A 26,862-nucleotide genomic window follows, 5' to 3' on the forward strand; every position below is an offset into this window, starting at 1 on the left:
AAGCTGGTTGGCTGAGCATCAGCCAATCAGTGATGGGCTTGGTCTTTCTACTGCCCCTGAGCACAGCTTCAGTCTGGCTGCCGAGGAGAAGGAGTCTCCAGCCCCTGCCGGGGATGTTGCTGATGGCCGTAGCGTCAGTAGGTTTATGCTTCAGCCTCATGTAACCTGCTTGTGGGAGGGGAGGGGGTCCAGATACTGTAGATAGGAGGAGCTATAGGGTTAAAATGGTGAGCATCAGGTTATTGTTAATTTGAGCCACAGATGGGAGGAGCTTTGTAAAAGGGGCGTGACTTTGTGGGCACATGGGCGGGGCTTAGTGGTGGAGGGGGCATCTCAGGTATACACGCCTATGTACTGCCAGCATCCTGCATGCCAGTGCCCAAGAATCAGCAGTCTACTAAAGAAAGCCGGTAAATATAGCAATGTGATAGAAGTGTTGTGTTGATTTTTGTAGTGTGACTGGTTGATGTAGTGGTAACAGTGTATGACAATTGTATGAGTGAAATATGCAATTTGTGTGAGTTTTGTGTCTTCTTCTACTGTATTGGTGGCATTAGTGTGCGTGTTGTTTTTAATGTGAGTGGTATGTGTGGTATAGGTCTAGTGTGTAAGAGTTATGTAAGGTATGTGTTTAGCATTGTGTGGTGTGTGCGGTATGTGTCTAGTGTAAGTAGTGTGTGCGGTATGTGTCTAGTGTAAGTAGTGTGTGCGGTATGTGTCTAGTGTAAGTAGTGTGTGCGGTATGTGTCTAGTGTAAGTAGTGTGTGAGGTATGTGTCTAGTGTAAGCAGTGTGTGCGGTATGTGTTTAGCATTGTGTGGTGTGTGCGGTATGTGTCTAGTGTAAGTAGTGTGTGCGGTATGTGTCTAGTGTAAGTAGTGTGTGCGGTATGTGTCTTGTGTAAGTAGTGTGTGTGGTATGTGTCTAGTGCAGGGCCGCCATCAGAAATTTCTGGGCCCCATACAGCCAAGGAGTCTGGGGCCCCCCTCACTATTGGGGCGGGCACAAAGTAAAGGGGTCGGAGGTAAGGCAGCGGGTAAAAGCAAACTAGTAGGAGATCTCTTTGGAGGGGCAGGGCAGAGCTAGCTGGTGGGTATCAGGGGGCAAGGTGGAGAGACTAAGTGCCAGGGCTCAGCGGGGGAAGGAGGAGGGGATTTCTGGGAGAACAGAAAGTGGCATGGGTGGTGACACCGGGCATGAGGGTGCCAGTGCCGCCCGTTGGAAAAGGCTCCCCCATGGCCGGCGGCGTACTATAGCAGAGCAGGGAGGTATCTCCCTGCACTGTAATCTACTAGCACCACTGTAGCTCCCTGAAGGAGCGAAATCCCTGTGTGGCTGGGGATTTCGCTCCTGGAGTGCTCCGCTTGATGTCTCTGTCCGTATATGGACAGTGACATCAGGGCAACTCCTGAAGGGGCATCCCCGTTTACAGCGTTGCCGACTCTGTGTCCGGGGATTCCACTCCAGGAGAAGCCCTTGACGTCACTGTCCATAAATGGACACAGACGACAGGGGCTTCTCCTGGAGTAGAATCCCCGGTCACAGCGTCGGCAACGCTGGGGATTGGGATTCTGCTTCAGGAGTTGCCCCTGATGTCACTGTCCATATACGGACAGAGACATCAAGTGGAGCGGAATTCCTGGCCACAGGGGGATTCCGCTCTTTCAGGGAGCTACAGTGCAGCTATCTACAGGAAGGAGGGGTGCTATCTATAAGAGGGGTTTTGTGGGGCACTACCTGCAAGGGGGCTGTATGGCACTATCTACCATGGGGCTGTGTGGCAATACCTACCACTTGGCTTTGTAGCACTACCTACCAGGGGGCTGTGTGGCACAACCTACAACGGGGCTGTGTGGCACTATCTACAGGGGGCTGTGTGGCACTATCTACAGGGGGCTGTGTGGCACTATCTACAGGGGGCTGTGTGGCACTATCTACAGGGGGCTGTGTGGCACTATCTACAGGTGGCTGTGTGGCACTATCTACAGGTGGCTGTGTGGCACTATCTACAGGTGGCTGTGTGACACTATCTACAGGTGGCTGTGTGGCACTATCTACAGGGGGCTGTGTGGCACTATCTACAGGGGGCTGTGTGGCACTATCTACAGGGGGCTGTGTGGCACTATCTACAGGGTGCTGTGTAGCACTATCTACAAGGGGCTGTGTAGCACTATCTACAGGGGGCTGTGTAGCACTATCTACAGGGGGCTGTGTAGCACTATCTACAGGGGGCTGTGTAGCACTATCTACAGGGGGCTGTGTAGCACTATCTACAGGGGGCTGTGTAGCACTATCTACAGGGGGCTGTGTAGCACTATCTACAAGGGCCTGTGTGGCACTATCTACAGGGGGAATCTGTGAGTGACGGGCTGATGGTTATTTTACTGTGAGGGGGGGACTGATGGTCATTTTACTGTGAGGGGGGGCTGATGGTCATTTTACTGTGAGTGGGGGGGCTGATGGTCATTTCACTGTGAGTGGGGGCCGATGATTATTTTACTGGGAGTGGGGAGCTGATGTTCTTCAAGTGGTTTCCACCTCTGAGCTCCAATTGAAATTAATAGGAGGTAGTAAATATCGTTTGGAGCTTTTTTTTCTTGCATCTTTTGCATTCGCTTTAACAGCTTAAAAAAAACTAAAAAAAAAAAAAAAAAGGTCAAACAACGCTGTCAGTTCCTGAAGGAATTTTGAGGCAGATTTTTTTTGCCTTACAAAAAACGCTGTGTGAACATACCCTACGAGTGTAGTGCTTGTTTTTAGCCATTTTCTGTCTTTCTCTAAAGTAGGGGTGCCCTGAGGAAATTTTCTTTTTCCAGTGGTGCCTCGAGTCCGAAAATGTTGGGAAACTCTGTACTAGGCTACAGGATCACCCCGGCCAACGCAAGGATCCCGTCGTGGAGCAGCTCAGTTCATCGTGGGAGCGGGGCCTAGCGGAGTACAACTTGTTTTGTTTGTTTGGGGGCGCTGTCTACAAGGAAGGGGTGGAGGGGGGCTGTACGGCTCGATCTACAAGGGGAGGTGGGGGGCTGTATGGCACTGTCTACATGAGGGAGTTGGGAGGCTGTATGGCACGATCTACAAGGGGGAGGTGGGTGGCTGTATGGCACTGTCTACATGAGGGAGGTTGGGGCTGTATGGTACTGTCTACAAGGGGGAGGTGTGGGGCTTTATGGCACTGTCTACAAGGAGGAGGTGGGGGCTGTATGGCACGGTCTACATGAGGGAGGTGGGGAGGCTGTATGGTACTGTCTACAAGGTGGAGGTGGGGGGCTTTATGGCACTGTCTACAAGGAGGAGGTGAGGGCTGTATGGCACGATCTACAAGGGGGAGGGGGGGGATGTATGGCACTGTCTACAAGGGTGAGGTGGGGGCTGTATGGCACGATCTACAAGGGTGAGGTGGGGGCTGTATGGCACTGTCTAAAGGAAGGCTTTATCGCACAATCTACAGGGGGCACTATCTACAGGGGGGCGGTGTGTGGCAGGAAGGGGAGGGGGGCATTATACTGTGTGGGGGCCACTAAGCGGACATTATACTGTGTAGGGACACTACAGGGGGCAATATACTGTGTGTGGCACTTAGGAGACATAATACTGTGTGGGCACAACTAGAGGACAAAATACTGTGTCCTTGAAGGGGTTATAATATATTATTATTATTATACTGTATGGGAGGAACTAAAGGGGCATTATACTTTTTTTTATGGGCCATTTTTTTTATGATGGGGTGGGGCGCCGAAAGATAATTTTGCACGGGGCGCCATCTATCCTAAGGCCGGCCCTGTCTCTACCCACCACAGGTTTGAAGGCTATGTAAAGTGAGTGTGGTATTTGTTGTTTTAGCAGTCTGTTTGGTGCTACTTTGTAAATACTTTAAAAAATATATATATTTTTACTTTATGAGATACAGAGCAGCTATATCATGCACTGAAACCTTTAGGCCTCTTTCACACGACAGTGAAAAACGGCCATGTGATGGCCGTCCTTTTAACGGCTTTCACATGGCCGTTTTCAGAACAATGATATTCTATGGGTGCATTCACACGGCCGTTTTTTTAACGGCCCGTGAATAATGGGCGTAAAAAAATAGGACATGTCCTATTTTTGGCCATTTTAACGGCCTGACGGCCCCCATAGAACTCTACTACTAGTTCCCTTGCTGGCTATCGTTGGCATACTCGCGATTGCGGCGCTTCTTCAGGTGTGGTCACTCGTCTGTGGTCACTCGGGTTTGAAGGCGCCTCGATGAGGTCATCGCCCCGTCGCGCTGCCTTGCCAGATCCCGTGCAGACGAGTGACCACAAGTGAAGAAGAGGAAAGACGGCGCTGCTCTCGTGAGTATGTTGCATGATCTATAGGCAGGCTGGTGTGGCATCTACAGGGAGGCTGGTGTGGCATCTACAGGGAGGCTGGTGTGGCATCTACAGGGAGGCTGGTGTGGCATCTACAGGGAGGCTGGTGTGGCATCTACAGGGAGGCTGGTGTGGCATCTACAGGGAGGCTGGTGTGGCATCTACAGGGAGGCTGGTGTGGCACCATCTACAGGGAGGCTGGTGTGGCACCATCTACAGGGAGGCTGGTGTGGCACCATCTACAGGGAGGCTGGTGTGGCACCATCTACAGGGAGGCTGGTGTGGCACGATGTACAGGGAGGCAGGTGTCGCATCATCTACAGGGAGGCGTGTGGCATCATATACAGGGAGGCTGTGTGGCATCATATACAGGGAGTTGTGTGGCATCATATATAGGGAGGCTGTGTGGCATCATATACAGAGGCTGTGTGGCATCATATACAGGGAGGTGTGTGGCATCATATACAGGGAGGTGTGTGGCATCATATACAGGGAGGTGTGTGGCATCATATACAGGGAGGTGTGTGGCATCATATACAGGGAGGTGTGTGGCATCATATACAGGGAGGTGTGTGGCATCATCTACAGGGAGGCTGTAAATAGTGTCTAGGTGAACATGTGACCTTCCTTTGGTTGTTTTCAGGGGGCTGGGACAAAAAAAGCCTGACCAATGAAATTCATCAGTTTTTTTAACGGCCATGAAAAACTGATGCAAAATGGATGTCAAACGGCCATTAAAAACGGACAGATGGACTTGAAATGGATGAAAATTTAGAGACAAACTGATGCAAAATGGCCCTGAAAAACTGACAGTTGATCAGTTTTAAATGGACATTTTTTTTCACTGTCGTGTGAATAAGGCCTTATCTGTCAGGTCAGCGGGTCCTGAGTGTACCTGTTCATAATTTAGATTTGATCGATAACAGGTGGATCCTGGTCCGCCGACACTGAACCCGTCAGTCCCCCGGACCTGACAGATACAGGTCTCTGCGCACGATACAGCTTCTCTGTATACAGGATACAAAGCAGCTGTATCACATAAAGTAAAAATTATTTTTAATAAAAAGTATTTACAAAGTTTCATAACACACACTAATAAACTTTTTTGTATGAAAAAAAGAGGTGTACATAGCCTTAAAGATCTCCCCCCTCCCCCACGTATCCTCTCTCCTTCCTCTACCCCTCCTTTCAGATATCCTCTTTTCCCCCAGTTATCATCCCCCTAGTATAATGTCTCCTTCAGTGTCATCCGCCCTCCATTATCTCCTACCCACTACACCATCATCTCCCCGTCCCCCCTGTAGAAAGCAAGTGTCTTCCCCAGGTCTGTATGATCCTCCGGACACTGAAGCACTGCATTGTATCACTAGTAGCAGCTCTGCGATGGCTCTTATCTCCTGGGCTGCGTATAACGGGACAATAAACCTGTCTTCTCCCTCTGATACACAGCCCGGGAGATAAGTGGTAAGAAATGCTACTAGCGATACAAGGATATGAAGCAGAGCTGAGAGTGTATAGTGTGACATGGGTAACACTGATTTTTTATTGTGGGGATGTGATGTGAGGAGGCTCCGGGCAGCAGCAGCCTGACAGACATTACATACTGACACAGACATTACATATTGTACTCTCACTGTGTCAGGAGTCTTCTTCTGCTGCTGCTTCTTGTCGCCTCCACTGCATTCAAACCTCCCGCCACCTTCATGACGTCTCCTCCACACGCGCTGTCACGCCGCTGTAGAGGAGGAGGAGGGGCGGGCTCTATGTGAACAGCGGGCCCTTATGATTTTACTCTGATGCAAACAACGGGCCCCGGCTCCGTGATGGGACCTGTTCCTTTCACCAAAGTGAAATCATAAGGGCCCGTGAGCAAATGCATTCCGGCAGTGGAGCACGGGCCCCCGTTTTTTGAATTTTTGACCGGGCCCCTGACAGCAGTACCGGCAGTACCTCCCTGATGGCGGCCATGGTCTAGTGTAAGTAGTGTGTGCAGTATGTGTCTAGTGTAAGTAGTGTGTGCGGTATGTGTCTAGTGTAAGTAGTGTGTGCGGTGTGTGCGGTATGTGTCTAGTGTAAGTAGTGTGTGCGGTATGTGTCTAGTGTAAGTAGTGTGTGCGGTATGTGTCTAGTGTAAGTAGTGTGTGAGGTATGTGTCTAGTGTAAGCAGTGTGTGCGGTATGTGTTTAGCATTGTGTGGTGTGTGCGGTATGTGTCTAGTGTAAGTAGTGTGTGCGGTATGTGTCTAGTGTAAGTAGTGTGTGCGGTATGTGTCTTGTGTAAGTAGTGTGTGTGGTATGTGTCTAGTGTAAGTAGTGTGTGCAGTATGTGTCTAGTGTAAGTAGTGTGTGCGGTATGTGTCTAGTGTAAGTAGTGTGTGCGGTATGTGTCTAGTGCAAGTAGTGTGTGCGGTATGTGTCTAGTGTAAGTAGTGTGTGTGGTATATGTCTAGTGTAAGTAGTGTGTGCGGTATGTGTCTAGTGTAAGTAGTGTGTGCGGTATGTGTCTAGTGTAAGGGGTGTGTGCGGTATGTGTTTAGTGTAAGTAGTGTGTGCGGTATGTGTCTAGTGTGTTGTACGTGTCTAGTGTGTGAGTGGTATGTGTAGTATGTGAGTGATGTGTGCGGCATCTGTGCCAGGTGTGAGTAGTACGTGTTCAACATGTGTCCTTGTTGTGGGTAGACAACGTGCGGCATATGTCTTAGGTGTGAGTGGCGAGAGTGGAGAGTAAATCCTATGTGTGAGTAGTGCGCGTGCGCGTGTGTCCTAGGTGTGATTTAGGAATGTGTTCTAGGTGTAAGTGGTGTGAATGTGCATGTGTCCTTAGGTGTGCGTGGTGTGGTGTGCGTGTGCATTAGTCATAAGTATGAGTGGTGTGCGTGCGTATTTGCCATAAGTGTGAGTGGAGTGTGTGCGCACGTGTCCTAGGTGTGAGTGGTGTGCGTGCTCATGTGTCCTAGGTGTGAGTGGCATGAATGCAGCATGTGTCCACCTTGTGGGTTGCATCTGTGCGTCATGTGTCCAGCATGTGAGAGTGTTTATGGTTGAATATAAAATATAAATCATACTATTTAGTTCCAGTACGGTGATATTTTAGCATTGTATACCGGTATAATTTACAATCTATATACGTCAGTATTAGGCCATGATCACGCAATCAGGATTTGATTAGGACTAAGTCCCTGATTCCAGACCTAAATCCCTTTCATATCCACTAACATTCTGCATCCATTACAAGTGGGTGGGCTATTTTATACCCCATTCACATGCAGCAGAAATAAGATCCGCAAAAAAAACCCTCCTGTAGAATAATGAGCATGTCCGTTATTCTGGTGGGAAAGCAGTGGATTGGTTGGAGTTGGAGCGATCAGGACTATTAATAAATCTCCCCATGTCCTGTATAGCTGGAAGGTGGTCCCATGTACTCCAGCCCAGCACTGGCGGCTGCGTATGGCCAGGGGTGAACCTAGCATGTCTGCCGCCTGAGGCGAACTATAAAAAGGCGCCCCCCCCCCCCCCCAAAATCTATCAGAGTTTTCTCATTCCTAGCTTTACACATCGAACACGCAATATATACATTTTTTAAATAGGAAAGCATTTGATGTTTATTCGTTAGGCCCTGTTCACATGGAGTATTTTTACTAGTTTTTTGGCGCGGAAACCACTCCACCCAAAACTCGTCAAATACAAGCCGAAAATGCCTCCCGAGAAAGAAGGGACATGCCCTATCTTCGCGCGTTTACGCCTCTGACCTCCCATTGACATCAATGGGAGGAAGAGAAAGGGTATTTCGCTGAGTTTTTTGCCCGTAGCACTCAATGGCCGCGAACGAAAAACACGGTGAAAATCGCGGCAAACGACGTGCAGGAAGGACAAAATTTGCCTCGAAATCCCAAACAGAATTTTGAGGCAGAATTTTCCTCCTGCAAAAAACTCAGTGTGAACACAGCCTTAAAGTGCTGTTTGAAGTATGTAAAATATTTAAAGAATTATTCTTACTGCCAATCAGTGCGGTGCAAATAGTACAGTCTGCACTGCCTCATATCTCTCCTCGGCAGCCAGTCTCATTTGCGGCGTCACTCTCTGCAATTACATTCAGGCCAGTCCAGGACGGGCCGCGCTTAGCGCTGTTTTGAAGCGGCACGTCCTGGGCTGGTTTCTTTGCTCTACCAGCTGTATTTTAGTGGTCGGCCTGTGCTGACTTGATGCCAGTGGTGGATTCATATGCTCTTTGGCCCTGGGCTCTACACAAGTTATGGGCCCACATACCACACGTAAGTATCACCTACATGTCAAAGTGCATCACATGCCACTCTGCAGACTGTCTCTTAGCCTGATCATCCGCTGCCACTCACACTTCCCCCACCACAGTAATTTACATAGATTGTAAGACCAACATTACAAATAATACCCCCATACTGTTACTGAATAATACCCCATACTGTTACTGAATAATACCCCCATACTGATACTGAATAATATCCCCATACTGTTACTGAATAATACCTCCATACTGTTACTGAATAATACCCCATACTGTTACTGAATAATACCTCCATATTGTTACTGAATAATATCCCCATACAGTTACTGAATAATACCTCCATACTGTTACTGAATAATACCCCCATACTGTTACTGAATAATACCCCCATACTGTTACTGAATAATATCCCCATACTGTTACTGAATAATACCTCCATACTGTTACTGAATAATACCTCCATACTGTTACTGAATAATACCCCCATAATGTTACTGAATAATACCCCCATACTGTTACTGAATAATATCCCCATACTGTTACTGAATAATACCCCCATACTGTTACTGAATAATACCTCCATACTGTTACTGAATAATACCTCCATACTGTTACTGAATAATACCCCCATGCTGTTACTGAATAATACCTCCATACTGTTACTGAATAATACCTCCATACTGTTACTGAATAATACACCCATACTGATACTGAATAATACCCCCATACTGTTACTGAATAATACCTCCATAATGTTACTGAATAATATCCCCATACAGTTACTGAATAATACCTCCATACTGTTACTGAATAATACCCCCATACTGTTACCGAATAATATCCCCATACTGTTACTGAATAATACCCCCATACTGTTACTGAATAATACCTCCACACTGTTACTGAATAATACCCCCATACTGTTACTGAATAATATCCCCATACTGTTACTGAATAATACCTCCATACTGTTACGGAATAATACCCCATACTGTTACTGAATAATACCCCCATACTGTTACTGAATAATATCCCCATACTGTTACTGTATAATACCTCCATACTGTTACTGAATAATACCCCCATACTGATACTGAATAATACCTCCATACTGTTACTGAATAATACCCCCATACTGTTACTGAATAATATCCCCATACTGTTACTGAGTAATACCTCCATACTGTTACTGAATAATACCCCCATACTGTTATTGAATAATACCGCAATACTGTTACTGAATAATATCCCCATACTGTTACTGAATAATACCCCCATACTGTTACTGAATAATACCTCCATACTGTTACTGAATAATACCTCCATACTGTTACTGAATAATACCCCCATACTGTTACTGAATAATACCCCCATACTGTTACTGAATAATATCCCCATACTGTTACTGAATAATACCTCCATACTGTTACTGAATAATACCTCCATACTGTTACTGAATAATACCCCCATACTGTTACTGAATAATACCCCCATACTGTTACTGAATAATATCCCCATACTGTTACTGAATAATACCCCCATACTGTTACTGAATAATACCTCCATACTGTTACTGAATAATACCTCCATACTGTTACTGAATAATACCCCCATACTGTTACTGAATAATACCCCCATACTGTTACTGAATAATACCCCCATACTGTGACTGAATAATACCCCCATACTGTTACTGAATAATACTTCCATACGGTTACTGAATAATACCTTTATACTGTTACTGAATAATACCTCCATACTGTTACTGAATAATACTTCCATACGGTTACTGAATAAAACTACCAAATCATGATCACATATTACTACAACATAGTGTCAGAAAAAAACCACCATACTGTTCGTGAATAAATCACACTATATATAGACCAATATTACCACCATATAGTGACCTTATAGAGGTAGATGCCAGTTATACACAAGATATCTGCAGACCATATAAGTGATTACAGTATAGTTATATCGAGTGACTATTGTGGCAAATTTAAGTTTTTAAAATTTTTATACTGCTTTTTTTGGTAGGTTCCACTGGAGCGTTTGGACTACGTCGTAGATTCATTGGACTACTCCGATGATCTACTTTTTAAAAAAAAAAAAAATGGTGAAAGAGGGTTGCAAGGGGGAGTTTAGATTCCAATAAAAGTTTTTCTTATGTCTGTTTTTTTTAATACTTTATTATGGCCTTGGTAATGGCTGTTGTCTGATTGAGAGCGTCCATTACTAAGAAGGGGCTTCGTGTTAGCCAGTAAAAAGGCTATCACTAACCCCTATTATTACCCCGGTTCTCACTGCCGCGAGAGGAGTACGATCCAGTACCCGACCATCTGAAGCGACGGTAAGGCAGCAGGTTTTACCAGGCTGGGAAGGGATAAAAAACGAGGCCCTTCCCACCCTGGTGATGCTAGGCTGCAGCTGCTTTATTGTATCTGGCTGGTTGTGAAAAATAGCGGGAACCCTACGTCTTTTAAAAAAAAAAAATAATAGAAAAAAAATTACGTGAGATCCCCTCCATTTTTCATAACCAGCCAGATACAATAAAGCAGCAGCAGCCTAGCATTACCAGGGTGGGAAGGGCCATGGTTTTTGGCCATTCCGAGCCTGATAGTACCAGCCTGCGGCCACCCCAGTACCCGCCCTTCTCTTCAGACGGTCGGGTGCTGGATCGTACCCAGCTCTTCCCAGTACTCCGGGTAATAATAGGGGTTAGTGCTAGCCTTATTACTGGCTAACACTAAGCCCCTTCTTAGTAATGGACGCTCTCAATCAGACAGCAGCCATTACTAAGGCGGTAATGAAGTATTAAAAAACAGAGACATAAAGAAATTTATTTTATTGAAATGACAACTCTTCCACAGAATCCACTTTAACCATTTTATTAGAAAAAAATAAATAAAGCTGAAATCAGCGAAGTAGTCCAACTAATCTACGACGTAGTCCAAATGGTCCAGCGGAACCTGCAAAACAAAAATGAGCAGTATGAAAAAGAAAAATAAAGATGACTGCCCCCACAGACGTACAAACATATGAATAAATAGCTACCTTCGGGAACATATTAAAATAATTAGAAAAATTAGGCCCATAAAATAAAACATATCAAATAAAAAAATAAAAATTATAACACCTTTCTTTTAAAGAGAACCTTTCACCTCCCCATACATGTGCAGCTGAGTTCAGCATGTAATGGGGAGGGCCGCACAAACTCTGGGGCACTTTACATTTTTTTCTTAGCCTCCTTCGTTATTTAGATATCGGTGCTGTAATATTTGGCGCCCGATATTTAAATAACCCCATGAACTGTCAATGGGGAGGTAATTGGCAAGGGGGCGTGTAACATCGCTGTGACACTGTCCAATCAGCTACGGTCAGCGTTACAGCAAGAGCTGGAGAGAGAGCGCGTGCGCGCAGCTCCGCCACCACTAAGGAACACAAGAGGAGAAGAAGAGTGTGAATTCTTCTTTTTCTGTTTCATGGCATCGGAGCTGTGCGCGCACGCACGCTCTCACTCTTTAGCTCTCGGCAGACAAGGACGACAAGACTGATCTCTCACCTGAGATCACAGTCTTGTACTTGCCTGCCGAGAGCTGAAGAGTGAGAGCGTATGCGTGCACATGATCTCCTCTCTCCAGCTCTTGCTGTTGACATTGTCCGTAGCGGATTGGGCAGTGTCACAGCGATGTTACACGCCCCCTTGCCAATTACAGCCCCATTGGCAGTTCATGGGGTTATTTAAATATCGGGCGCCAAATATTACAGCACAGATATCTAAGTAAGGAAAGAGGGTAGGAAAAAAAATATAAAGTGCCCCAGAGATTGTGCAGCCCTGACCATTACATGCTGCACTCAAATGCAAATCTGTTGGCAGGTGAAAGATTCTCTTTAAAGTGTAACAACTTTTTAAAAAACTTTTGACATGTCAGAAGTTTTGATCAGTGGGGTCCGAACACTGAGACCCCCCCACTAGTCGCTAAAACGAAGCAGCAGAAGTGCTCGGGTAAGCGGTGTGCCGCTTCAATTCTGTTTGGCTTTCCTTGGAGCAGTACACCACTCACTCGACTGAAAGTCGATCATAAATGAAGCGGCACAGCGCTCACCCGAGCACTTCTGCTGCTTCGTTTTAGCGATCGGTGGGGGCCTCAGTGCTCGGTCCCCCACAGATGAAAACTTCGGACATGTCACTATGATATATAAAGATATCTATTAATGCGATTGGTGCAAATTTTAATTACTTTTTATTGAAAATGATTTGTACTTTTTAAGATACAGCTGCTTTGTATCCTGTATACAGAGCAGCTGTATATTGCGCTGAGACCTGAATGCATTAGGTCGCCTATTACTGATCACATCTAAGTTATGAACTTAGATGTGATCGGTAACAGCTCGATCCTGCAGGACTCGCTGACACTGAATCAGTCAGTCCCGCTGACCTGACGGATACAGTGCGATATACATTATATAATATATTTATTTTAATTAGCGGGGGCAGGATTATGGGGAAGGATTAGGGCCTGTTCACATCAGCGTTGGCTTTCCTTTCCGGGGTTCCGTGGGAGGTTTCCGTCGGGTGAACCCCGCAACAGAAAGTCAAACTGAAACCACAGCTTCCGTTTCAGTCACCATTGAAATCAATTGTGACGGAAACATTGCTAATGGTTTCCGTTCGTCACTATTCCGGCAGGTTTCCATTTTTGTGACAGAATCAATAGCGCAGTCGACTGCGCTAATGGTGACAGAAACGGAACTGTGGTTTCAGTTTGACTTTCCATTGCGGGGTTACCTCCGACGGAACCCCAGAACGGAAAGCCAACGCTGATGTGAACAGGCCCTAAGGCTTCTTTCACACTAGCATTAATATACGTTTACCTCTTTTCCGTCAGAGGAAGAGAGGATCAATACGTTAAACGGAAAGCAACGGCTCCATTAGAATTACCATTGCTTTCAATGGTAATTCTAATGTATCAGTTGCTTTCCGTTTGTCTCCGTTCGCTAAGTTTCCGTTTTTTTTAAAAGAAACAAAAGTGCAGTCTGCAGAACTTTTATTTCCGTTCAAAAGAACGGAAACCTAACGAACGGAGACAAACGGAAAGCAACTGATACAAAAGAATTACCATTGAAAGCAATGGTAATTCTAATGGAGCCGTTGCTTTCCGTTTAACGTATCGATCCTCTCTTCCTCTGACGGAAGAGAGGTAAACGTATATTAATGCTAGTGTGAACAAAGCCAAAAACAATATATTAATATTAAAAAAATATAATAATAAAATACCCCAGCTGGGATTTGAACCAACAACCATCCATGTGTAAGGCAGACAAGCTAACCACTACACTATAGAAGCTGTCATAGTCAATGTGTCTGAAACTATAGTAATTGAGGGTTTATTTAATGACTCTGCTGCATGTGGGTGGTGACTGGTCAGAAACTCACAGTCAGACTGGCTGCCGCAGCTGCTGCATACAGTGTGCACTGGGACTGACTGTGAGACTCACCAGTCACAGCCCTGCTTGTAGCTTTCCCATGCTAATTAAGCACAGGAAAGCTACAAAGCCAGGAGTATACTGCAAGGGGGGGGGGGGTCTGGGCGTTTTACTGACAGCAGAGGGCTCTATAGGGGGGAATTATCCCCCCACCATAGAGCCCTGACTAGTTACTATACTGAAAGGTTAGGGGGGTCTGAGCATCTGACTGACTGCTCTAAAGGGGGGGGGACAGAATCCCCCCCCCCTATAGAGCTCTCTGCAGTAAGTCAGACAGACGCTCAGACCCTCCCCCACCCACACTAATCCTTCCATTATAGTGATGTGAGGGCTCTATGGGGTGGATTATTCCAGCCCCATAGAGCCCTCTGCTGTCGGTAAAATGCCCAGACTCCCCCTTGCAGTATACTCACGTCACGGGTCCCGGTCCCAGCAAGGCAGGACTTACCTCGTGCTGCTCGTCGCTCCTCCTGGAGACTTGCTCCTCTCTGGCTGCATGTGCTGTGTACAGCGTCAGAGAGGAGGAGGAGTGTTACAGACGCTCGGGACGTCTGCTATGTGCGTCTGCATGGCCCCTCCCCCCCGGTCCAGTCCCCACCGGGCTGAAAATGCCGACCCCCCTGTTTGGGTAGGTGGTGCCGCCTGAGGCCGTCGGCTCACCTGGCCTCATGGCAGATGCGGCACTGCGTATGGCCTGCGGTGGGCCTGTCTGCTTAATAATGCCAGGGCTGATTTGAAGTCCCAGTCCGGCCCTGGTCGGGGGCATTGCTGCCCTATTGTGCCCACCAAGGACATTACAGGGGCTTATTACATAGAACAACATGTAGTAAATGAATCCCCTCATTGAATAACGGGCTGTATGTTATTAATATGTAATAATCCCGTCATATATAATAGAATCTGTATGATCAGCGCATAGATACATTATACAGTGTGGACGACAAACCATAGCAACCAATAGCAGTCCAGCACTGGTGTTACCATAGCAACCAATAGGAGTCCAGCGCTGGTGTTACCATAGCAACCAATAGGAGTCCAGCGCTGGTGTTACCATAGCAACCAATAGGAGTCCAGCGCTGGTGTTACCATAGCAACCAATAGGAGTCCAGCGCTGGTGTTGGTTGCTATGGGCAACATACACTTTGTCAACACTCATTTATAGGGAGATTCCTCGGAGGCTCACAGGCGTATTAGCCGCTGGGACTGGGACTGTTGCTGGCTAAGGGTTAATAATAAGTGGCAGTAGTTTAGGAGGGGTCTTCCCTCCCTCCTTTCTGTTATCATAGTGTCAGCTATTCTAGGGGGGGGGTATGGTTAGGGACGGGGGTGGTTATGGCGGTGAGGTAGTATATAGCTTCCCTCCCCCTCTCACCTACCTCTTTTGTCTGTACCCCCCCCCCACACCTGATAACGCGATGGTGCGGCGATGGTGTTTTATTCTGTCATTTTATGTATCTATCTGTGCGCTTGTTTGGTTAAGGGCTTATTCAGACGGACGTGATATACGTCCGTGTGACGCGCGTGATTCGCGCAACAGCAGTAAAAACTATGAATGAAAACAGAAAAGCACCACGTGCTACAAACATACAAACAGAGTGTCATAATGATGGCGGCTGCGTGAAAATCACACATCATACGCTGCTGAGACACGGAGCTGTTATGTACCTTTTGTGCGCGCAAAACGCCACGTTCTTTTCGCGGGAACAACACACACGCTCGTGTGAATCCAGCTCAATTTTGCTTTCGCTGTCTCTTTAAATAATATATATGGGAACCACACAAAGAACAAAAAACAACCTGCAGTGGACGCGGTTCATGGTTCGTGGTTTTTGGCGTGATATTCTGTGTGTATAAAAAAAGAAAAATATTATATTAAAATGCAGAGATTTTCTGTCTCACGCTTTTATTTTTGGCGTGGCGGCGGCGGTGTCTTGATGGTATATTTTACTGTATGATGGTCGGTCACGGCTGGCGGTATTAGGAGGGTATTTACCTCCATGTCCTTGGGATGGGCGGCATACGGGTTTTCATTGACCGCTGTTTGATGTCATTTAGAGTTTTGATATTTTGATCAGATTAACAAAATGTTAGTTAATTATTATAATTAATAAAGCTGTGCCCCCCCCCCCCCCCGGGTCACCCCCACATTCACAGAAGCCGAGTGTCGGAGGGTAATTATTAGGGGGTTATTTCATTATCTGGGCACCAGTTGGTTATAAGTTTTCATATGCAGACAGCCCCAGAAGTAGAGCAATGAAAGAGAGGACATGTGACCTGCACAAACCAATCAGGATGCTGCTTTCAATGTCCAAGAGGCTGCGAGAAAATAAGAGATAATTAGTTGCCATGGCGCCCAACGCTTTTCTCCTGCACTTCCCACGACCGATATAGAGATGCTCCTGTTACACCAGTAAATATGTATATTTTATCATCATCATCATCATCATCAGCATCATTAATATGTCTGTTATTATTATAACATACTGGGCCTAGTACTAGCAATAAGGGGGTGGAGTTAAGCACAGCAACCAATCAGAGTACAGCTTTCATGTCCTACACTGCACTGAAAACGTGAAACATGAAATGTGATTGGTTGCTACAGGTAATTCAACCATTTTGTTTCCCACAATTCTCCTGGGCTCCAGTGTGACATCACAATGCATCTGGGACGATTTTTCATGCTTTGTGTTGTTTACAGGTCGGCTCCGATCATCATATTTGCCGAGGAATCAAGACAGAATATATTAAGCTCCACCTCCCTGAACGTCCATTATTCGCAGCCGCCGGCGCAGAAGGAGGAGCCGCACTTTATTGTATCAACATTAGGTAGAATAACACAAACACCTCACATATAAAATATATTAACACTGCCAGACTATCCTCTTACTACAGACCCCAGACCAGACTATCCTCTTACTACAGAACCCAGACCAGACTATTCTCTTACTACAGACCTCAGACCAGACTATCCTCTTACTACAGACCCCAGACCAGACTATCCTCTTACTACAGAACCCAGACCAGACTATTCTCTTACTACAGACCCCAGACCAGACTATCCTCTTACTACAGACCCCAGACCAGACTATCCTCTTACTACAGACCTCAGACCAGACTATCCTCTTACTACAGAACCCAGACCAGACTATTCTCTTACTACAGACCTCAGACCAGACAATCCTCTTACTACAGACCTCAGGCCGGACTATCCTCTTACTACAGACCCCAGGCCAGACTATCCTCTTACTACAGACCCCAGACCAGACTATCCTCTTACTACAGACCCCAGGCCGGATTATCCCATTAATACAGATCCCAAACCAAACTACCCCTAACTACAGACCCCAGACCAGACTATTTTCTTACTACAGACCCCAGACCAGACTATCCCATTAATACAGACCCCAGACCAGACTATCCTCTTACTATAGACAGCAGAGAACACCCCTAAATAAAGACCCCAAACCAGACTCCCCCCTAACTACACACCCCAGACCAGACTATCCTCTTACTATAGATCACAGAGAACACTCCCCTAAACAAAGACCCCAAACCAGACTCCCCCAAATAATGACCCCAGACAAGACTATCCTCCTAATACAAACTGCAGACAAGACCACCCATAAATACAGACCCCAGACCAGACTATCCCTAGACCCTAGACCAGACTACTTTATAATACAGACCTCAGACTAGACTACCCTTAGGCCTTATTCACACAAAAGTGTTATACGTCCGTGATACGTGCCTGATTTTCACGCGCACCGCAGGGACCTATGTTAGTGAATGGGGCCGCTGAGACTGTCAGTGATTTTCACACAGCGTATGTGCGCTGAATAAAACTCACGACATGTCCTATACTTGCCCGTTTTTCGCGCAGCACGCACCCATTGAAGTCAATGGGTGCGTGCAAATCGCGCACGGCACACGGAAGCACTTCTTGGTGACGCGCGTGTCGGGGCTTCTTCAGGAGAGAAATCCCCGACCACGGATTCCGACATCTTCAAGCTCCTAACATTAATATCCATATATAGACAATGACGTCAGGGACACTTTCAATAGCGGAGTCCCTGGTCAGAGTGTTGCCGCTTCTCTAGTCGGGAATTCCAGCATATTGAAGCTCCTGACGCCACTGTTCATTTATGAATAGTGACGTCATGGACTCATTCAGGAGTGAAATTTCCGACCAGAACACTGCCGATGCTCTGGCTGGAAATTTTGCCATCTTTAAGCTCCTGACATCACTGTCCATATATGGATAGTGTTGTTATGGATTCGTCCTGGAGCAAAATCCCCAGCCAGAGCGTTGCCTCTTCTATGGCTGGGGATTCTGGTATCTTAATGCTCCTGATGTCATTGTCCATATATGAATGATGACGTCATGGACTCTTTCTGGTGCGGAATGTCTGGTCAGAGCTTTTCTGACACTTTTACAGGGTATTCTGACATCTTAAAGCTCCTGGCATCACTGTCCATATATCGACAGTGATGTCATGGACTACTTCAGGAGCGGAATCTCCGACCAGAGCATTGCCGATACTCTGGCTTTGGATTCCGGCATCATAAAGCTCCTGATGTCACTGTCCATATGTGGACATTGATGTCAGGGGTTCTACCAATAAATGAATTCCCAGCTAGAGAGCTGACAACGCTGTGGCCGGGGATTCCAGCTTCTTAAAGCTTCTGACGATACTGTTGATATATGGACAGTGACGTCAGGGACTCTACAGTATTGAAAATCCCGGCCAGAGCGTTGCCGCCTAAAGCGGAATCCCTAGTCAGAGTGTTGCCACCGCTCTGACTGGTAATTCTGACATATTAAAGCTCCTGACATCACTGTCCATTAATGGACAGTGACATCAGGAGCAGAATTCCTTTCCAGAGCGTTGACGACAATATGGCCGAGGAATTTGGCAGTCTAAAGTTCCTGAGATTACTCTCCATATATGGACAGTGACGTCAGGGACTCCTTCAGGCGCAGAATCCCCAGACAGAGTATTGCTGCCGCTCTGGCCGGGATTACGGCTTTTTGAAGCTCCTGACATCACTGTCCATATATGGACAGTGACGTGAGGAAATCTTCCAGGAGCGGAATCCCCAGCCAGAGCGTTGCCACCGCTCTGGCCGGGATTCGGGCTTCTTGAAGCTCCTGACGTAAATTTTGATATTTGAAAAGTGACGTCATGGACTGCTTTAGGAGCAGAATCTCTGGACAGATGCGTTGGCTGGGGATTCCAGCATCTCAAATCTCCTGACGTCACTGTCCATTAATAAACAGTGACATCAGGGGCTCTATCAGGAGTGGAATTCCTTTCCAGAGTGTTTTTGACGATCTGGCCGAGGAATTTGGCATACTAAAGCTCCTGACATCACTCTATATATGGATAGTGACATAAGGAGCAACTCCTGGAGCAGAATCTCTGGCCAGAGCGTTGCCGTCTCTCTGGCCAGGTATTCCGGCTACTTAAAGCTTTTGACTTCACTGTCCATATATGGACAGTGACGTCAGGGGCACCTCCTGTAAGGAAATCTCTGGCCAGAGCGTTGCCATCTCTCTTGCCAGAAATTCTGGCTTCTTAAAGCTCCTGACTTCACTGTCCATATATATACAGTGACGTCAGTGACTTAATAGTAGCCGAATTCCCGACCAGAGCATTGCCGACACTCTGGCCGAGGATTTTGTCATCTTAAATCTCCTGACATCACTGTCCACATATGTCAGGGACTCTTCCAGGAGCAGAATCCCTAGCCAGAATGATGCTGCCACTCTGGCTAGGATTCCTGGCATCTTAAACCTGCTGACGTCAGAGTCCATTAATGGACAGTGAAATCAGGGGCTCTATCAGGAGCGGAATTCCTGGCCAGTGCATTGCCGATGATCTGGCCGAAGAATTTGGCATCCTAAAGCTCCTAATATCACTCCAGACATGGGCAGTGACGTCAGGGGCACCTCCTGGAGCTGAATCTCTGGCCAGAGCATTGCCGTTCCTCTGGCCAGGGATTCCGGTTTCTTAAAGCTCCTGACTTCACTGTCCATATATGCACAGTGACATCAGGGGCACCTCCTGTAAGGAAATCTCTGGATAGAGTGTTGCTGTCTCTCTTGCCAGGGATTCTGGCTTCTTAAAGCTCCAGACTTCACTGTCCATATATGTACAGTGACATCAGGGACTTAATAGTAGCGGAATTCTCGGCCAGAGCATTGTCAACGCTCTGGCCAAGGATTTCGGCATCTTAAAGCTCCTGACATCACTGTCCAGGAGCGGAATCCCTAGCCAGAATGATGCCGTCGCTGTGGCTGGGATTTCGGCTTCTTGAAGCTCCTGACATCACTGTCCATACATGGACAGTGACGTTTTGGACTACTTTAGGAGTGGAATCACTGGCCAGAGCATTTCTGATGCTCTGGCTGGGGATTCCGGCATCTTAAAGCTCCTGACATCGCTGGACATTAATGGACAGTGACATCAGGGGCTCTATCAGGAGCGAAATTCCTGTCCAATGCTTTGCCGACGATCTGGCAGAGGAATTCAACATCCTAAAGCTCCTGACATCACTCTCCATGTATGGACAGTGATGTCAGGGACTCTTTCAGAAGCAGAGTCCCCAGCCAAAGCGTTGTCGCCGCTCTGGCAGGGATTCCAGCTTCTTGAAGCTCCTGACGTCACTGTTCATATTTGGACAGTGATGTCATGGACTCCTTTAGGAGTGAAATCTCCGGCCAGAGTTTTGCCTATGATCTGGCTGGGGATTCCGGCGTCTTAAAGCTCCTGATGTCACTGTCTATTAATGAACAGTGACATCAGGGGCTCTATCAGGAGCAGAATTCCTTTCCAGAGCGTTGTTGACGATCTGGCCGAGGAATTCGGCATCCTAAAGCTCCTGACATCACTGTCCATATATGGACAGTGACGTCAGGGACTCTTCCAGGAGTGGAATCCCTAGCCAGAACGATGCCGTCGCTGTGGCTGGGATTTCGGCTTCTTGAAGCTCCTGACATCACTATCCATACATGGACAGTGACGTCTTGGACTACTTTAGGAGCGGAATCACTGGCCTGAGCATTGCCGATGCTCTGGCTGGGGATTCCGGCATCTTAAAGCTCCTGACGTCACTGTGCATTAATGGACAGTGACATCAGGGGCTCTATCAGGAGCGAAATTCCTGGCCAGTGCTTTGTCGACGATCTGGCAGAGGAATTCAACATCCTAAAGCTCCTGACATCACTCTCCATGTATGGACAGTGATGTCAGGGACTCTTTCAGAAGCAGAGTCCCCAGCCAAAGCGCTGTCGTCGCTCTGGCAGGGATTTCAGCTTCTTGAAGCTCCTGACGTCACTGTTCATATTTGGAAAGTGATGTCATGGACTCCTTTAGGAGCGAAATCTCCGGCCAGAGGTTTGCCTATGATCTGGCTGGGGATTCCGGCGTCTTAAAGCTCCTGATGTCACTGTCCATTAATGAACAGTGACATCAGGGGCTCTATCAGGAGCAGAATTCCTTTCCAGAGCGTTGTCGACGATCTGGCCGAGGAATTCGGCATCCTATAGCTCCTGACATCACTTTCCTATATATGGACAGTGACTTCAGGAACTCCTCCAGGAGTGGATTTCATGGCAAAGCATGGCCGCCGCTCTGGATATGGATTCCGGTTTCTTAAAGCTTCTGATGTCTTTGTCCATTATGGACAGTGTAGTCAGGGGCTTTAACAGAAGCGGAATTACCGGCCAGAATGCTGCCGGCACTCTGGCTGTATTAAAGCTCCTGACGTCACTCTCGCATACATGGATAGTGATGTCAGGGACGCCTTCAGGAGCGAAATCTCCGGCAAGAGAGTTGCTCACGCTCTGGCCGTGGAATTTTGTTTTTTTTAAGCTCCTAACTTCATTGTTTTTATATGAACAGTGACGGAATGGGAGTTCCCAAGACAGGATTTTCCAGCCAGAGTGCTTGCGATGTTATTGCCATGGACTCCATAACTGAAAGTCCCGGACATCACTTTCCATGTATGAACAGTGACTTCAGGGACTTAAACTGGCTCATCGCTTAAAGTAGTGCTGTGCCCAGTGAGTTCGGGAGACATATCCCACTGTATATCTATCTATACAGTGGGATACGCTGCTGCCTTCTGTCGGAGGTATACTACGGGACTCCACCTGACGTATGCCTTCGAGGGAAGGAAAAAACATGATGTGAATAGGCCCTAATATAAATGTTAATACTGTACTAGAATATAATGGTGAGACATTAGTATTTATATTCTATTACCTCACTATAATATAAATACTAAGGCCCAGATTTACTAATACTGACTTTTCATATGTCACTTTTCTGACAGAAGAGCCCTGGAGCAAGATGTGGCAAATTTACTAAAAAGGCGTCTCCCTACAGGTGTGATGGGCGCTACAATCTGAAATCTATGCCAGCTACGGGTTGCTGTCTATTTTTACTATAATTTACGACAATTTCTGGCATAAATTAATATAAATTTGTCAGCCAGGGTTGGCCCTGCCCCTTCTTGCTAAGCCACACCCAATTTTTTGAATGTGGCAAGAGCTATACCTCACTATATTATAATGTCTAGTACCGCACTATAATATATACACTAGTACCTCACTATATTATAATGTCTAGTACCGCACTATAATATATACACTAGTACCTCACTATATTATAATGTCTAGTACCGCACTATAATATATACACTAGTACCTCACTATATTATAATGTCTAGTACCGCACTATAATATATACACTAGAACCTCACTATATTATAATGTCTAGTACCTCACTATAATATATACACTAATACCTCACTATAATATATACACTAATACCTCACCATTATATAACACAGTTACACAGGTCAGGACATCCACAACCACTCACAGTCCTTAGTAACCAGCAGTCAGGGTGATAGATCTAGGCCAGACGATCCTGTATTATCTAGTAATAGTATTAGCGGCTTTGATCCAGGGTTTATAACTGATCGCCATTTTCTGGGGTCAAGAAGGAATTTTCCCCCTGTGATACTAATTGGCCAAACGTGTCCAGGGTTTTTTGCCTTCTTCTGGATCAACAGCGTTAGGTGTAGGGATGTCCTTTACATTAATAATATACATATAAAAATACATATAATAAAATGACTCTTCTTCCATATAACAAGTCTCATGTGTCCTTATTCTCAGCATGTGGTGGAGTTTAGTATCTAGCGGAGCTTTCAGGGCTTTGTGGTAAAGTGTTTTTCATATATAGATCACTATTAAAAAACAAATCTAATATTTTATTTTATCTGCTTCTCGCACATTGATCGTGGCTATTATCACACAGTTATTGGGCAGGGGGGTGATATTCAGCAAAATAAAGGAGCCTATGAAAGTCTTTATCGCTGTGGAAAGCTGAGGGCGGCTGCTCATTTCCCTGCAAATACCTATGTGGTTTTATACAATGTTCATTCACATTTAAGGGGTTGTGCAGGATTAGAAATACATAGCTGCTATCATAAAAAAAAAAACAGTGGCACACAAGTCCACAGGTTCATTGTGGTATTGCAGTAAATAGAGTATACACTTCAATAGAGCTGAGCTGCAGTACCAGACACAACCCATGGACAAGTGTGGCGCTGTTTCTGGAACAAAGTAGCCAAGTTTTGCTCTCCGCTCTGGCTCATAGAGGGGTTGTTCGGGCACAGACAGGTTTTTCATACTGATGACCTACCTCAGGATAGGTCATAAGCATATGATCGGTGGGGGTCCGACACCTGGACCACGCACTGATCAGTTGCTCTGGCTGCTTCCTGGCTAAACAAGAAAACCCATTTATGGGCTCAGAAAATAACAGACAAGGTAACTGTACATATGCGCATGGTCAGTGGCATACATACAAGAGAGGGGACACCATAACAAAATACCATAATGGGTTCACCATTACTGTGCCAGGTTATGCCACCCGGGACAGTAGGGCCAGGTTGTTGTTTCCTTCACACTCTTTCAATGACCCTTGAGCCAATTCTCTACCTTTTTGTTTGCTTGCAATATAGATTGTCTGTAGAGGGGAGTCCTGCAGAGGTTCCTTCACCAAGCAGCCAATGGGATTAACTAGGGCCCCATAGGAGCCGCATTGTCTACGATATGTATGACCTTAGTCCATTAAAGGGGTTGTCTAGTTTAGAAAAACATTTTTGAATCACCATATTAGAGAATTTTGTATTCCGAATCATGATCTCCTGACCAGAGTGGAGAAAGTCTACAAAGAGCGCCCCTCACTGTGGAGGACCAAACACATTCATACATTACATGTACAGTCTAGTCATATCAATGAGTCCTGTGTAATGTTTATTTATTGCAAGAGAACTGGACATTTCATACCAGATTCCCTCATAGATTAAGTTGATGGCTGGAGGTCCCAGAAGTAGGACACCCTCTGATCAGATGAAAATCCGGGGAAGAATTCTAACAAAAAGAAATTATGCAAAAAAAATAAAAGTTTTTAAAGCAGTTCTCCACTTTGGACGATCTCTACGTGTTAGAAGGGTCCCATGACAATAAACCGATGGTAAAGTGTCCCCCTGCTGAGACCCCAAGCAATCAGATGTTGTCTGTTGGGTTACCTCGTAGTAAGTGTATAATTTTCCTGCAGCGCCCCCACAAGGAGTATTAAGCATTGTACAGTGCCCATTCATATCAATGTGCTGTCTGTGTAATACAGGACAGGTCATGAGATGGGGAACCTGAACATAGGACCACACTCTATTATAACAGAATTCCCTAGTAGGATGAAAATGGGTTTTTGAAACTGGACATCTCCTTTAAATGTGCCTGTGTCATATGTAAAACATAATGTCATTTTTGTCAACCTGGCCGATATTAAAGTGGTTTTCCGATCTTTAGAAACGGTGTGCAAATGGATTGATTAGTAATGTACTGTCTGTAGCTGAAGTGTCTCTGTAACCCGGTCTCATATGTAGTCACATTACCAGCACTTATTTTCTGCTTGTGTAATGTCCTGTTCACTGTACATGTGGTTACCTCCCCTCTCCCCATAACATGTCTTTTACCTCCAGTGATCCCTGCTCTCTAGTCTCCCTCCACATCTCTGGTGGGATCTTGTTTTCTGCAGGTAGCACTACTACATTATCTGTACTCTGAGAGTTATCACTATGTTATCTGTGGTGTTACATAGGACTGCAGGTGACAGCTACTACATTATCTGTACTCCGAGAGTTATCACTATGTTATCTGTGGTGCCCCCTGGGCCGGTCCCCCCATAGACATTTAGGGCCATGGCCGCCCATTGCTGTAAAATGTGTAAAAAAGTTGCGGCAGCGCAGGGGAGGGATGGGGACTGGAGTGGGAGCAGTTTAATGCAATTCACGGTGTTCTCAGGCAGAGTGTGTGTGCTCCGGGTGACTGCATTATACATCAGATGTGACATCATAGAATGCAGCCGTCCGGTGGTCACACTTGACGACGGCAAAAGCGACAAGGGGCCAAACAAGCACCCTCCTAACTAATAAATGCACATTGACACTGATAATAAAGCTGTGATGGGCACCTTTAATTAAAGACACCTGTAGAGAGTGCCCAACACAGTACTACCTGTATATAGCATTACAACCACCCAGAACTAGCCAGATTCAACACCACAGCAGAAGCCTAGCATTACCAGAAAGGGGAAGGGCCATGGTGTTTAAACCTTCCCAGCCGAATGATTCCACCCTAATAACGATGGCAAGTCAGGGTTCGCCTGTTCACCAGCTAACATTAAGCCTCACCTTGGTAATGGACACAGACAGAGGCCATTACTAAAGTAGTAATAATAAAGTTATGAAAAAAAACACAAGCTATTGTCTTATTTTGCACCTTAATTTTATTTTTCTTGTCTTGTTACGTGTCATCCCTTTCCTTTCTTTTTTATTACCCTATGTTGTGTTCAGTCTGTGAGTGCTTCAGACAATATACTCTCCGCCCCAATTCATTATTAATTTTTATTTATTTATCTTCACGTAGTATTTCCCTACATATGTACACACTTCATTTATATATATTTTTCATAGCACGGCTTGTTTTATGCCTCCTTTTAATTGTTCTTTAGAACCACACTGTCACACTATTTTACAATTTGCTCTGTTTACAAATTATGGTATTTTGACAAATGTCCTCGTATACATACATAATGCATTACACTCAAACAGATATCATTCTACTTACCAGACTCATAAGTCCATTATTACGATGTGTGCACATGCCCATACCCGGCCGTTGTTGCGACGCTGTCCCCGCTCCGTCTCTGTTGATGCACTGCGCATGCCCGGAACTCCCGCTACGCGTCGGGAATCCGGATGTGCGCTCCAGCATGTGGAGGCGGAAGTGGGGCAGTCCTCGCTTCCGGCCGTGTCACTGGGCATGCGCCGATAATCATCTGCATTTCTCTGTAGAGGCACACAATATAAAAGGATTGCAAGATATAGGACACAGACACACATCTCCCCCTGAGGAAGCAATCTAATAGCGAAACGCGCGTTGGGGCTTTTGTGCTGGAGCACTTATCGGACTGCAACCACAACAAACTATGAGTAAGCTTTTGTCCATGTATCTGTGTACTAACACCTGACTAAGATAGCTGGAATCCTTCTTTATCTGCTTGAGACTCAACATAGAGTTTATACAACTTTGTTACTCTCCATATGGGGAAAAAAATTCTTTTGAACATCTGATAGGATTTGATTTGTGACAATATAGCCAACCCAGCTTGTACATCAGT

The 26,862-nt window shown here is 46.1% G+C and overlaps 1 protein-coding gene and 1 long non-coding RNA gene across 7 annotated transcripts in view; both read left to right on the forward strand.

Annotated features, from left to right (window-relative positions):
• Nucleotides 1-26,862, forward strand: part of LOC142728935 (uncharacterized) — a 500,634-nt gene that overhangs the window by 271,847 nt on the left and 201,925 nt on the right. The gene's annotated exons all lie outside the window — the stretch shown is intronic.
• LOC142728930 (uncharacterized) lies at nt 16,376-23,265 on the forward strand. Of its 2 annotated transcripts, XR_012877873.1 has the most exons (3): nt 16,376-16,703; nt 16,800-16,927; nt 22,439-23,265. It is a non-coding gene; the product is annotated as an uncharacterized LOC142728930 (long non-coding RNA). The 2 variants fall into 2 exon arrangements; XR_012877872.1 differs by lacking the exon at nt 16,376-16,703 and having other exon boundaries at nt 16,732-16,927.

This window comes from Rhinoderma darwinii, unplaced genomic scaffold (genome assembly GCF_050947455.1).
Source record: "Rhinoderma darwinii isolate aRhiDar2 unplaced genomic scaffold, aRhiDar2.hap1 Scaffold_70, whole genome shotgun sequence".
In the NCBI taxonomy this organism is placed as follows: domain Eukaryota; kingdom Metazoa; phylum Chordata; class Amphibia; order Anura; family Rhinodermatidae; genus Rhinoderma; species Rhinoderma darwinii.